Source organism: Paralichthys olivaceus, chromosome 6 (genome assembly GCF_024713975.1).
Source record: "Paralichthys olivaceus isolate ysfri-2021 chromosome 6, ASM2471397v2, whole genome shotgun sequence".
NCBI lineage: Eukaryota > Metazoa > Chordata > Actinopteri > Pleuronectiformes > Paralichthyidae > Paralichthys > Paralichthys olivaceus.
This window is the reverse complement of record NC_091098.1, coordinates 12,527,632-12,541,462: the sequence shown is the minus strand read 5'-3', so window position 1 is coordinate 12,541,462 and position 13,831 is coordinate 12,527,632. Positions and strand designations below refer to the sequence as shown.

Below are 13,831 nucleotides of genomic sequence, written 5' to 3'. Positions count from 1 at the left end.
GTGACAGCAATCTGAGGATGAGACGGGAGGAAGGAAAGAGCAGCATAGATTAAAAGACGGAGGTTATAGGGAGAGAGACGACAGAGACACGATAAGAGACGGGGCCGGAGAGAGAGACATGCAATGCTGATATAATATTAAAGAGAGCTGGAGACAGATGAGGCCCATCATTTGAAGGTGACTACTGCTATAACCTAAACTGGACCCTCACACAGTGACACACAGTAAATCAAGCCTATATTTAAATTAGGATTTTACAGTGGCGAGAAACAAATTGTCCGAGATAAACCCCAGAGTCAGACTATGACTCTGGGGTTTAACGTTCCTAATATTTCAGCTTAAAAATTACCAAGATAACATGAGTCATTTTCTTCTTCTGAATGACTGTTTTAATTATTTTTACTTTAGCCAAAGAAAGACAGTATTAGAGTTTAAAGTAGGTGCTTCATTTTTCCAGTTTTCTGAAAAATAGTCTGGTTCAGAAACTATGGGTTTGGACCCCTTAGAGGGTCACATGAGACAGAAGGGGGTCTTGAAATGACTTCCATGAATCAAATTCATGTCAAGTTACAGAAGATAAAAGATAGTAGATAAAACCATGCAAATAAAAATATTTCATCAACCTTATGATTTTCTTTTGTCCCCATACGACCCCTGAGGTGATCCTGACAGCCACTTCCAGCAGATGTACTTATAACACCATAGGATACATTAACACACATTTATGTTTTAGGAACTGGCTAAAATTAAAATCCTCTAGGATAGTGGGGGGTCCTAGTCTCTGGCATCATAATTTTAGGGGGGCGGGATGTGAAAGGTTTGGGATCCCCTGCGTGAAGATTGAAGTGTAAAACAGCCAAAAAGATTAAAGTAATAACCTTCAACATGATAAACTGTACAATGAACCTCTCTAAATATGCACTTTCTCACGTGTGTGAAGACCTTTGTAATGTAAACCTCGAAGTTCAGTTGTGAAAAATATGGGAAAAGCATAAAATAAGAGCTTGAGATTAAGGAGAGGAAAGGATTAGTGAGGACGGGAAATGGGAAGTGCTGATAAGTGGTACAAGGCTTCTGGGGGAAACTGTGATTAAGGAGGAGCAAAACACAGGCCTAATTTGGACTAATAACAACCAGCAAGTGTTTGTAAAACAGGAAAAGATATGGTAGTGTTACCTCCACCGAAAAAGAAGAAAAAGAGGTCCTGATTAACAAATCTTCAGTTGTCTGATGATAGTGCTTTGATTACAGTTTGGGAGGCTGGAATAAACAGCATCTCTCAGCTTTCATGATAGGTTGTCCTCCCTCTGCATGTGGAAGCCGGATCAAAGAAGAGAGCAGTCTGTCTGTGGAGCGCTGCAGATGTCCCACTCACACCATGCAGGGTTCCTACACAACTCTGTGTGTTTCAAGCTGACTTAACCTAATCAATGAGTAACAGTGCAATGGATTACCAAAGATATGGTCATTGTAACTATATATTAGTGTGTGTGTGTGTGTGTGTGTGTGTGTGTGTGTGTGTGTGTGTATCGTGACATTTTGTAGTAGTTTCAGGTCAACACAACCTTGGTGATTTATAAATTTCTGTGTGTATATTTGCCTGAGCTGACTCATGTTTATGCAATGAGACAGAGTCAAAGTCAGACAAAGGAAGCAGTGAATTTAAATTAATGCAGTTATGTATATGATACTTCTTGGAGAAGACGTCCACCCACTTGTCTAAAAATATCTCAAATCAGCTTGAGGCAGAGGCCTTTACACTGTTCCAGAGACCAGGTTAAAAACCAAAGGGGACAGAGCCTTTGCACTAACGGCCTGAAATCAATATAAAATTGATTTCAAGCATATCACAGAGACATACATTCTTTTTTCATTTTCTCATATTATCTGGCTCTAATGTACAGTCAAGAGGCAGAAATAAGGGGAGAGAAAGTGGGAGGACAATAGGACGATCAACACAGGAGCACAACTCAGACAGGGACAGGTGAGATCGTGCCTCCATTACGACACTGTCACACCTACATTGTTTGGTGCAGTCCTGCTGAGTTTTAGTTAAGTCTTGAACCAAAATAACAGGTGTGACAGATGTCTCGGACCAGGGACCAACATCTGACCTCGGTCCGGATCAAACTGAACCATGGTTTAGTTTGTTTAGTTTCAAGATTGCAGTATAAAAACTCTTCGCTTGGATAGTTCAGACTTACGGAGCAAGTGCAGTAAATTGAGACATCCTTAAATAATAGAAGAAGATAAAGAAGCCGCATAGAAGCAAAAGTGGGGCGTGGTACCACATGGGGGGAGGAGGAGACAAAATATATGTGGTAATTGGGTCTGAAAAAGACTCAACTTGAAAAAAACGCATATAATAATGCTGAGATGTACAGTTTCATGTGCAGATATGAGACCCTTAGCCAATCAAAATAAGCAATGTTATAAGTATAGGACGGACGTATTTCAAACATAAGTCTGAAATCCTCAAACTAAATTGCCAACCAAAACTAACAGGATGAAATGTAAACACAGACATGAACCTTGGATCAGACTCTCAGGTATGAAACCCCCTGACTCCTTGGCCACAATAATGGTCATGTCACGGTTAAAGTTCTTATTAATTCACATTTCATACAATCACTCTTTCATATCGAGGAGGACAATGGTTCAAAATCCATGTCCACATCTTTCTTTCATCTGATGTAATATCTCTCATTAAGTATCATCTGACCACTCACTTCCATGAACCCATCAGATCCGTCCACAGTAATACCCACACAAAGCGCGAGCATCACCCCGTGGAGCAGCTGTCTGAACAGCACGTCAGCGAATCAGAGGCACACTCGAGAGGAATCGTGAAAGGATAAGTGTCAGGGAGAAAAGGCCGCTCATTTCACACACATCATGAACACAAGGCCAATCAACTTTCATTTGGGCCACTCTGTGATTCAATCACTCTCGCTCCGCATCAGTTCTCCACACATCTAATCATCTGTGTGAGGGGAGATGATGGAGACTGAGATGTGTGAGGTGCTGCGGCTGCTTAGGCTCAAAAATCCTGTCACAGTGGTCGTCTTCACACAGACTTAAAGGTCTTTTGTCGTTTGGCTTTTGAACTTCAGAGAAGAAGCATCAAGGGTAGTCTCAGTGAAGTGAGACTGCATCAGAGTAGGTGAAGCTCTGAACACACTGTACGGGGACAGTGCCACCAAAAATAGTTGCATTGGATGAGTTGGCCTTTTTTTTTTCCTTAAATAAGACAGAAATACTTTTTTATTTATACTTCAGAAGTTTATGGACCAAATTAAACTGACTAGATTTTGGGAAAGTAATTATATTTGGATGTTTATCTTACTAAAAACGGTACTGTGAGCATAAACAGCAGATTGTAACATTCAGTTCAAACACGACCACCATAATCCTAGACAACTAGTACTACTGCATCCATTTTACAAGTGTGAGTTACACACAGACAGCCAAGGCAGCGTGTCATTTTGTTATGAGCTCAAGTATACTTGCTGTACAAATTCTGGTCTGAAACCTCTTTTACACCATCATTACAAGGTATATGGTAAAAATCACTGCTGAGTGATTGACTCCTTTCCCTTTGCCAGTAGAGACGTTTGCCTTTTTTTCCCCCCGTCACATTCAACATCCCAAACGCATCAAAAACTTAGAAGCTTTCTCGTGTCACTTTCTGCCAAATTCACACAGGTGTCTGACTTCCATCACTGTCGATCGTAGCTGGAGTCAATACAAATCCGTGTCTACTGCAGCGTCATTTATCCCAGGAGTGACTGCAGTTTGAATCCATTCCCATTGCAGACAAAAGCCAGATGTTAGTGGGTGTTATTTACCTCTACATTTACCCAAAATACAGTCAGTTCACTGAATATAAAACATTTATTAAAAATCTAAAAAGGAGAAAAATTGTATGGAATCAGAGTTTCATTTTAGCAATATGAGGTAGATGTATGTATTTATGTATTTGTTATGTCTCCTCACTGTCACCATGTTTGCACAATAAAAAACTACTACACGTATATCTATATATAATTAACTTTTGTTCAATTGCTGTTGATGAAAATTATATTGCAGTTATTTTAAATATTGTTTTATTTCCAAGCCCTAATGCAAACCTTACATTTGTTGCTCTTCCTCTTGACATACATTTAAGTTTTATAGCTCCTAACTTTGGCCATAGTGCTGTGCAATCTGCTTCAGAGAGAAGCCCCCTGTGTATACAATATGCATACAACATACTCATTCACCAAATATTAGAATTAGATTTTAAAAACTTTCTATCCCTTGTAAAATGTAAAACCCTTAAACTCACCCAAAAACGTACATAAGACATGATCTCAGTTGTAGCGCCAGCCTGTAAATCCTGCAACAACATAGTAAACACCAGTGAGAATCCTGTAATTCATTCAGGATTGGAGAGAGCCTCGATTTATTTACACCTCCTAGGCTGACTGTCACAACACAAGAAGTCAGTGCAGATGGTGCAAGACTGTGCTAAAATATGAGACATGAGTGAAGTTGAAATATTTCCTGCAGTGAAGTACTGGCCTCCACAATTCAAACATTTATCACATTATGCTGTGGTTTTGGGTGAAAATCAAAGACGATAAATCTTGATGTCTATGATGTACTGTGGCTGTCAAAAATAATAACTCGGATCTTCACATCAAATTAATCTGCTTTGTTGTCATCAGAAGTAGTGTCTGTTCCAGTGTATTAAAGAACACTGAAGGTATTAAACAGATAACCTGTGTCACAATTATTGAAAATTCTAAGAAAAGAAACAGATAAGCAAAACTCATTCAGGACTTTATCAGCCTTGCCATGTCACTCTGTCTCTGGAGATGAACCCCAGAACTCCATATTTCAGCATCAGCCCAGACTCTGTAATCATTACAGAGTGCTGCAATGGCCCAAATGTATCAACTGAAAGATTTTAGATCCGTTCTCACTAAAAGCAAGTGCCAAACTTTTGAACATCAACTCTTAAGGAAGGAAAACGCAGACACCATGACGCCCAGAAACATTCATTGTCTGCAACAAGACGGCTCAGATAAATTGGCACAGGGTAAGAGACATAATGGCTGATCATCTAGGGCAGAATGATGTCCATGATGCACCATTCACAGCGGCATGCCTGAGCCCATTTGTCTTTGTGCCATCTGTCGAACAAAGCCTCTCACTATAGAGGCCACGACAATTGATGCGCCATCAGGCAGGTGCCAGTTGCCCACAGGCACATTCATCAGCAGGTGGACAGGAGAGATCTTTCAAATCCAGCATCTCACAAATATGTTGCAGGAGAAACTGGGACTACAGCTTGTTGATTCCTCCAGCTCCTCAAACATAGTAGACTATAGTGCCAGGAAACTATTGATGAAAATAGCAATGAAAGTTAAAATCACAGCATCATCAGCACCTTCTCTGGTCACAATATCAGTGATTTTCATGAAAAGTGTGTGGCATTTGGGGATTATTTCTTAATATAACAAAAAGAAAATCAAGACTGTCCCGTAAAGAAAAAAAACGAGTTGTTGCGAGCAGCATATTGTGACGTATTGTTATAAATCTACCGGAAATCGGTGGATTGCTCTCTACGGGTTGGGGCAGAGTTGCTGGTCCAAGTTAAGGAGTATCTCAGGAGCTTGTTACAGAGTGAGGGGTTGATGGGAATGCAAGATAGACAGGCAGGACAGTGCTGGGTCAGCAGTAATAAGGGTGTTTTATCAGGCCATTGTGTTAAAGGAGCTGAGCCTCAAGGCGAAGCTTTCGATTTACCGGTTCAACCACATTCCAACCCTATATAGTCACAAGCTCTTGGTAGTGACCAAAAGAGCGAGGTAACAAATACAAGTGGCTGAAGTGATTTATCTCGGTGGGGTGGTTGGGCTCAACCAAAGAGATAGGGTAAAGAGTTCAGATTTCGAGAGGGAGCTCAGAGTAAAACCTGCTGCCCCTCAATGTGAGAACCTGCTGCCCCTCAATGTGGAAAGGGGACGGTTGAGATGGTTCGGGCATCTATACCTCCTGGGTGCATTCCTTTGGAGGTTTACTGGGCACACCCAACCCGGATAAGACCCAAGGATAGACCCAGAACTTGCTGAAAGGACTACATATCCCATCTGGTCTGGGATGCCTGGGGCATCTGGGATACCCTACAAGCGCGGAAAAGCATGAATGGATGGATGGATAGTTAACAAATCTAGCCATGAGAGCAAAGGAGGAAGTCATGTGGAGTTAGCGTCGACAACCTCAATGTGGAGGTTGAGCTGGATGGACTGGATGACAAACACAGGACTTTAATGCAAGACACTGCTACTCATTTCATTTTTCATGTTTTAAAACCACAACTACGACTGCAGTGTGATTCCAACCAAAACAACAGTACTCCACTAAGCTTATAAGGGAGAACTAATTTTAAACAAAACAATGATCTTTTCCTAATCCCAGTTGTTTGGCGTCTGATTTCAACACAGCTCTGTATTGTTTTTGTTATATCAAAGTGCAGCATTTCGAACTGTGGATCACACCTGAACCTTGAAAGAGAAGAGAAGCATATTTGACCATCGTTCATTTTTGAAAAATGTATGTGGTGCTGTTGTTGGAAGAAAAGCAGCATTCCTGCAAGTATTTCTTCGTACAAGGTCTATTGAAAATGCAATAAGTTATTTGATACAAAGTCCAATCCTATAGTATTATTAATATAACAATGAAAAATAACCAGATGGAAAAAGGGTTAGTTCACCTAATAAAAAAAAAAAACCCACACACAATCTTAAAACCATCAAGACCTCCATCAAAATAGAAACATCTGCGTGACTAGATACCGATTGGGGTAAGTGGGTGATTTTTTAATTAACTTTGTTCAGTTTGTTACGTTTTATGCTGTCATGCAGCAGTGCCTCTCTGACCATTTGTATGTGTCTTAATGATTGATGTGATATTATTTAAAGAGTTTGACCATCATGACCTTTGATATAATAATCCAACAACTAAATTTACAGGCTTTGCGCTGTACAGACAGGTCTGAATAAAAATGATTAAACAATCTTTTACTCTGCTTCTCCTCTCGATATATATTTTAGTTTTAATCCTGCTAAATAATGAATCTTGTTACAACAGTGTTATATCAACAGAGCAGTAGTAATAGTAGAAGCAGCAGTGTGTCAGTAGTGGTGTGTAATGTGCTGCAGAGAGAAGCACTCTGTGTAGACAATGTGCTTACTCTGATCTCCAGGCAGTGTTCCTCTTCTTTGCCAGAATGACTTTTGTGACTACATCATTTACAAGAGTGAATAAAGCACACCCCGAACTGTTCTCCTGGTAATTAGGCTAGTCATTAATTTGGAGATTTAAAGAGATATTACCTACTCCCTAAGAAAGTTTGCTCCAACCAAACCATCTGTCTATTTTAGGATGTTTCAAGGGAAATGTCAAATTAATATAAATTTAGATCAAGGTCTCTTGTTTTTGTCTTTGTTGTCTAAACAGTTTTGTCCCCTAAAAGATTGTTGGCACTTTTTCTATGTGGATCCCTCTCCATTGTGCCGTTCACTGGCACAAACTTCATTCTCATGATGTCTGGCATGGCAACACTACTATCTATAATATGAGGATTCTTATATTAAAATCTATGTTTGAATGATGTTTAAATGTTAGTGGTATAGCCACGAGAACCAGACCTCTAAAAATAAGGATGTTTTTCACTTTATTTGTATCTGAAAAGCTGCTAAGTGCCACATAGTATTCACAAAAGATGTCTGCTTTACACGTATTGTTGCTAATGTAACAGCCACAAAATACTTAATAGCTTTTCAGACAGTGTCTTAAAACCCAACATCTACATAATTGAGATGTATTTGTCATTGGAATCACAGACCAGTGAGTGGTTTTTACCATTTCACTTAATAAATTCCCTAAATCTCATGGGCAAAAGTGCAAGAAATGTATTCTAATCTCTAAAGTAAAGTGTTTGGTTTGTTTTCTTTGAACACTTTTTTTTTAAACCACACAATCTGAATGGATAGCTAGGCTATCACATAGACCATTGGTTGGAAATTTTGTAAAGACATTCATTTTCCCCAGAGGATGAGTCCTCCTGATTTTGGTGATCCATTGACATGTTTAGTTTCAAGTGAAATATCTCAACAACTATTTAATGAATTGTCATAAAATGTTAATTTGTCTATTAGCCAACATTGGTTTATGACATAGCCTACTTCTTGCCAAATTGCTGACATCCCTGTTTGACTCAGGTGCAACACACTTACTAGCTAAACTAAGATCGTTAGCATTCCCACATCAAGCATATTAACTTGTAAACAGATGTTAGCTCAAAACATAACACTTAATGGAATGGTGACGATAAGAGTTGGCAAAAATTGCTATGACTTTTATGTTATTAATGTGTATCCAGGCATAAGTAGCTACTGTTGCTAGAAAGTAATAGTAATATATTGTATCAATTACTGTATTAACATTGACATCCACAGAAGCCACCCACTGCATTAGCCAATCACTGGACATCATTCAATGAGCCTTGCCATTTCATCATGCAGCTCCTTCCGCATGTCAGCTTTATAATCAGTGCCTCCCTTCTAACGGCATACACAGGCAGTCCATCAATCCTTGCTCGCTGGGCAGACGCTGGCTCTGGAAAACCAGGTACAGGACAGTGGGGGATGAGAAAGAGGGAGTGGCAAGATGTCCTTGTTCAGAGGAAGCCATATACACACATTCTCCATACGATTTCACGCTACAGACTTGGAAGCAAATCGCATAGAACAGCTGTTAGGTCAAATAAGATAAATGATACGTTTTAGAACCAATGAAGCCACAAGTTCAAGAGTAAGCAAGCCCAGAGGGAGGTGTGCTACCTGAGGTGACATGGTCTATAAGTGCTGTCTCATAGGGAGGGTTGACAGTGGAGGATATTACAAGGGTTAATACAGTTTCTACACTTGAACATCTAAAGTACCAAGTTTCACCTTTTGAGCAGGACAGATTGAGCAATTGCAAACTTATCTGTGTCTGCCTCATTATCGCTTGAAGCCAAAGAACGTGGTAAATGTGCATATTAAAATTATTAGAGCGGGGGGGTGGGTCATTGTAAAGCTAATCCTCGCTGATTAAAACAAATCAGGCAGTGAAATCTCTCAAAATGGGCTGTCAAAATGCATCGTTTGATTTATGAGATGAATATCTTAAATATTAATCGCTTTACACGAGTGGAGTAGCCAGCCTCTTCTATTCTGCACTGCAAAGTAATCTTACATCCATTTAGTAAAGGAGGTCATGTCAGGATATGTTACACGGCATGGGAATATTACATTAAAGGTCAAAAGCAATTTAAAAACCTTGAACATGATTGGAATACACACACTCCTAACTGCTATTTAGACTTTTTCTATCAGAAAACAACATTGTTTTAAAGAGCCATTACTGTAAGGACTGATTGTTGACATTTTAATATACTGTTGATTCACTCACTGACACAGTCCAGCCACACACACACACACACAATGCAGGTTTTATATGTCCCTCTCTTCACAATATGCAATACAATTTGATACAACATAGCAATCTACCCCTCCTCCTTGACAGCCTCCACAGATATCCAACAGTATGAGCTTCTCTGGGTTAATATTCCCTTCAAAGATATTTCTTACTGCTTGCATAAAATCATATTGCTATCGCTGTTATTGAGTGTTCATCCATGTTTTATTTAAGGAGCCTGGTACCCATCATGACTTCAGCTGGATAAGTCAGAAAAAAGCATTACAGTACAATCATTGTCCAGATTTATCCAGATTTATCCAGATTTATCATTCAATGGTAAGATAATTGGTATAATTGGTAACCTTTACCATGGCCCTATGGTCCCCTAATGAGACCACATTCAAACTCACAACATCTGTATTTTTATTTGGATCTGCACCAAATTGCACACACTCATAAATGTCAGTCCCCTCAATCAAAACTATCAAAATGAAATGCTCTTTCTTGCAATATAAAATAAATTGAAAAAGAACACTCCCTGGTGCAGATCAGCACCAAAATGTAATAGATTCTTCCTTGAGGTCATGCTTTATCCCTCCACAAAATTTCGTGGAATTCAGTTTCAATAACATTTTTTGCATAATCCTGCTAACTAACAACAAACAAACAAACAAACACAAATTAAAAATAAATAAATAAATTGCACTTTATGCATAAACATATATATAGCCCAAGATTACATTCTCCTTCATCATTGCGGTCACACTCTGTAAACAAACGACAATCACCTACAGTGAAAACATCATTCTCATTTTAATCGTGTATGCAATGATGATTTCTTCCCCCTGTGAATCTTTGCAAAGTCAAAAAGAAAAAAACAACATAAATCTTTTCTCTTCAGCGCAATGACAAGAAAATGACAGGCACCCTGCCATGCCCGCAGCACAGTGCAACTCCACAGACGACAGAGGAGAGCATCGCCGCAGACAATAGTTAACACAGAGACATCGGGCGAGCCTGTTTAAAATGCAGTTACCATGGAAACCCTAGCCTAACACTGTCTGTCAAGCATATGAAAGTAAGCTGAAGAAGAAGAAGAAAAAAAGAAGCAGCCTGTGGGCATTATTTTGCTAGTTGACATGTGATGGAAGAGGTGAAGCATATCGTGGCACTGTACAGAAGAATGTGACAGCTCATGTTGAGGTCGGTGTGCTGAAGTGACAGTGGAGGCAGTGGCAGTGGGTGGAAGAGGATGACCAACAGTTTCAAGTAGGAGGCCATCTTCTAGTCTGATTTAAAATGATTTCCCATTAACACAAAAGGTCATTGAAACAAGATGGAGATCAGTGGTCCAGTATGCAGATAATAACATCAGTTCATACAGTGCATAGGATTAGGGTTTAGCATGTTAGTTTTACACAAGATAATGTGTTGCTCAAATATCTAAAAACCTCTCGTAAAAACTAAATGCATTTACACCTTCTCGTGTATTAACTTGTAGCTCAGTGATCACTCAGCTCATCCCTATGATTGCACTTGATTTGTGGTTCAGCATTCAATAGAACCTGTGTTATCAGACGCATTTAATATGATGTTTGAGAGGAGATCGCTAAAGTGTGACTCACGCATGGTCTCCTCCAACATATTATTAGAGTTGGCGATACAGAACGTGTCAGTTTAATATGGGTTTTCACCACTGAATGTGTATTTAAAACCTCCTTTTACGTCAGGTAACATAAGTTTATCTTCTGGGGAATTGTAATTTGGCTGTGAACGCATCTCTGGCCCTGCTTCAATGAGCTGTTACAAATCAATAATAGGATGACTTAAAATAGGACTTGGGGGGAAATTGTAAATGTTACATCTTTGTTTGTGTGTTATTTTAAATAAGCAAGTACGCTGAATTTACATGCACAAACTGGAATGGCGTAGAGTAAAGAGTAGAACTTTGCCAAGACCCAATTCAAGTCAATCAAGCCGCACCAAATTGCACACACTACTCTAGATATATGCCTGATTTCTTTCATCAGGATCCAGGTGTTATTCGCTGGGTAAGAACGTGTCAAAAGGTCCTGATGATAATTGCTGGATCTGCCCCTTTATCTGGTTCCACCCACTAATTTAAAAGGTTCTTTCTTGGCCCATGTTCCTCTTTCCCACCTTGTTACCTTGTAGGATTTGGTTCCTTTGAGTGTTAACCCAACATCTGCCATATATATTTACTGTATCTCAATCAAGAACTCTTATTGTTGTTTGCTCAGCCTCTCCATCCTTATCACTTTTGTTATGTTTTATCAATGCAGTGGCCTTTACCGCACCGCTAGTCTCACATCCCAAACAACCCTATTCAAAAACCCTAATGGTCTGGATCCAACAGAAACATGGACTGCTCCTTCTCCTCTTAGTCCACTCGCCATATTCCACCATTAGTGTCACAGCTGCATGAACCCTGATGTCTCTGGAGCGAGCTGGATCAGAGTAGGTGGGCTCTACTACTCTTGCATTGGACCTGGAACCTAGGTGCAACATTGTAGACGGTCAACATAAAACCACCACATGGTCCAAGGATTTAACCAGAACTAGGTACAAGGACTCATTGTTAAGCTCCACAAAAAAAAGCCAGAGCATATTAGTTCAGATGTCAGGTCTTTTCATGTCATTTCTGCACTGACTGACCCTCGCCATTTGAGTTTTACAGGGCCACAAAAGAAGGCTACAATCCCTTACCTGTGGTTGACCTGACCGTGCATCACTTTAGATAGCAGTCCTGCTTATCCAGAGATTTTTGGTACTCAAAACCAGAAAAAAATCTTCAATGGATATCAAAACCTCTACTAAATTACTGGACGATTGTAAATACGGGACCTTTAACACAACATGCATTCACACAAAGAGGCTTTGCCCTCTGATATAACAAGTAAATGGCATAATAGAGGAGCACAACACTGCTTACAGTTGCACCATTGTAATGCACACCAGGGAGGCGAAAAGTGGAGCAGGTGAAAGAAAGGAAATGAGGTTGGAGAATGCGAGGAGAGACAGAGTCATGAATAGACAGATGGATGGATTTGATATTTAATTTGCCCTGTCTCTGACTCTGCCTGTAAGTGACTGTAGCCTGTGCTGTGATTTGCAAAGGAGCCAAACATGAAAGGAGTGACAGTCAAAAAGAAGGATGAATCACTGATTATGGTAAGTTCTGAAATACAACTTGGTGAATGGTGCAATAATGCACATTTTTATCACATTGCAAATTATTTGTTAGGAATCTCTGTCATAAACATTTTGGCGAAATGTTATTTGTGTCCCCAAAGAATGTAGAAACAAGCTTTATGTTTTTATGTTTCTTGCAGACTGCTGTATTTGTATAGGTCACTCAATAGCCCCTTTTCCACTGGTCAAAAAAACCCTAACACCTGGCTTTCTTCTGCAATGGGAATGGATACTATCGGCATTCACTCTTCAGTCAAGTGACTCTGCAGTAGACACAGGTTTTACTGACTCTGGCTCTGATCAGCAGTGATGGGCATGAGGGTTCACCTGGGTGAACGAGCTAATGTGCCACAAAGCGAAGTGAGAGAGCACCTCACCTGTCGATACGCTTGTGACATCAAACATGACGCATGGGGGTTAAAATAACTTCAAGGCAAACTCTTTTACTGGCAATGCGAAAGGAGTCAATTGCCTTTTTTGGCGGGTTTATCCATAGTTAAAGAAACAGTGTTCAAATCCTTGTTTTGCTGTAAAAGAGGTTTGGGACATGAACCAAACTAAAAAGTCAATCAATAAATCAAGTCCATTTTTCTCAAAGACGGTTTCTATCTTTTTAGTTAGTTCTTATCACACTGATGTTTGTTCAAGTGCTCATGTTTTCAATAAGTTTGGTTTTAACTGATGCGGCACAAACTGGGTGAAAGGTCATGATTGACAGCTAAGACTGACTCAAGGTTGGTCGAGCTATCGCAGCTCCACCTCCTGATTGCTACTGTCCTGAGTCTGGCTTAAAGATGGCAGTGTTCATATCCGGGATGTTTTAGCTTCCTTTCTGGACAGTGGGAAGTGGAGACACGTGGTTCGTCTTTATTTACGATCTGTGGTAGATATAATCAAAAACACGGCCAAATCTAAATTTAAGTCAAATTCTCTTTTATGAAAACAGAATTTATAATATTTATGAAATACATAATTTGGATTGTAAGCTAGCTCACATGGACTATATTTTGAGGGATCACAATTACAAAAGAAGCCTAATTTGTTTTAACCCCTTCCCCCTTGTCTTGTTGTGTTTTCTCTTTAAAAGTATATTAAGTAAAAAAGC

General features: G+C 39.6%; 1 protein-coding gene across 4 annotated transcripts in view; it reads right to left on the bottom strand.

The window, feature by feature from the left end:
* LOC109630466 (band 4.1-like protein 1) overlaps positions 1-13,831 on the bottom strand; it is a 37,364-nt gene that overhangs the window by 22,994 nt on the left and 539 nt on the right. The window lies entirely within an intron of this gene.